Genomic DNA, 1,292 nt, shown 5'->3' with positions numbered 1-1,292 from the left:
GATCCCTCCCAACAGTTTAATCTCTGCAGGCATGCTACTTGATAACGTTGCAGTGAAGCCACTAATCTTTATTAGTAAACCAAATGACTGATTGCGCCGGTATTGAATTCGCTTTGCGAAAACATGCAAATCAATCTCTTCTGGCTATTGATCTGTACAGACCCTCGGCTAGAGGCAGGGTCGGAGGGCACAGAGAGCTTTCTGATTGGGAGAGAGACAAGCCTGTATCACTGCACCTGCCAATCTGTTATCGAGCCGCTCAGAACACTGGAATCTCGCTGCTGTGAGCCAGCATGCAGTGTTGGCACTTCTCACAGAAGTTCTAAGTTCATTATACAGGTAGTCAGGATGGCCACTAATGAGGGTCCAGCGCAGGATTAATCCAGCCCCTCGGGGCCAGGTTATTTAAAGACTATAAGTCACTCGTTAAGTACAAGAAAAGGAAAATGTTGCCATGACTCACGACTCATTCTTACTTTAGATTTGACGACAAAAGAAAAGTCAACGGCCCCCGAAGGAGGGAGAGGTTTATTTTCCTGTGCAAATGTTGAAAGAGTTGAGTAAGGCCGTGAGTCATCGTGTTACTCCCAACAGACTTCCTTCCCAGGAACTCTCATATTCCCAGTCCTTGCCTCAGAAGTGTTCCGATCCACGAGGGCAATAAAACAAAACACCAATTCATCTGCAGAGGGGCCCATCAGGGCACTCCCCAGCCCCAAGGTGAAAGAGGGCATGCCCTGGGCAACTCGACAATGCAGACCCTGCTCTCTCTCTCTCTCTCTCTCTCTCTCTCTCTCTCTCTCTCTCTCTCTCTCTCTCTCTCGTTCTTTCTGACAGCTTGCTACAGAAATCATTCTTTTCCTCGGGTTCTGTACCATGACCTTTTCATTCTCTTTCCATGCGCTCACAGGGCACAGAAGAATATGCCCATACTCAGTGTGCCTGTACTTCAAGTATAATGCAATACAATAAAAAGCATGCTTACATAGCAGCTTTTAATTTAATGATTATGTCCAAAAGTGATTTATAACATTTTTTATAAAGGCAGATGTTACTACCAGTAGGATTTTTTACTGGCACTAAGGCAGCTGATTCCGCTGCTTCCAGTAGCTGCACAAAACAAATTCTTAATATAACCACCCATTTCACTTTCTGAACACTTAAAGTCAATGAAATATAATTATTTCTCTTTCTTCAGCCCTGATGATGTTAAATTACTGGCAGTAGTCTATGTGGGACTTCTTACTGACAGTAGAAGTTGTACTGGTAATAGGAAACAGATTTTCTACTGG

This window comes from Acipenser ruthenus, chromosome 25, assembly GCF_902713425.1.
Source record: "Acipenser ruthenus chromosome 25, fAciRut3.2 maternal haplotype, whole genome shotgun sequence".
Classification (NCBI taxonomy): Eukaryota; Metazoa; Chordata; class Actinopteri; order Acipenseriformes; family Acipenseridae; genus Acipenser; species Acipenser ruthenus.
Note: the sequence above shows the minus strand (reverse complement) of the source record.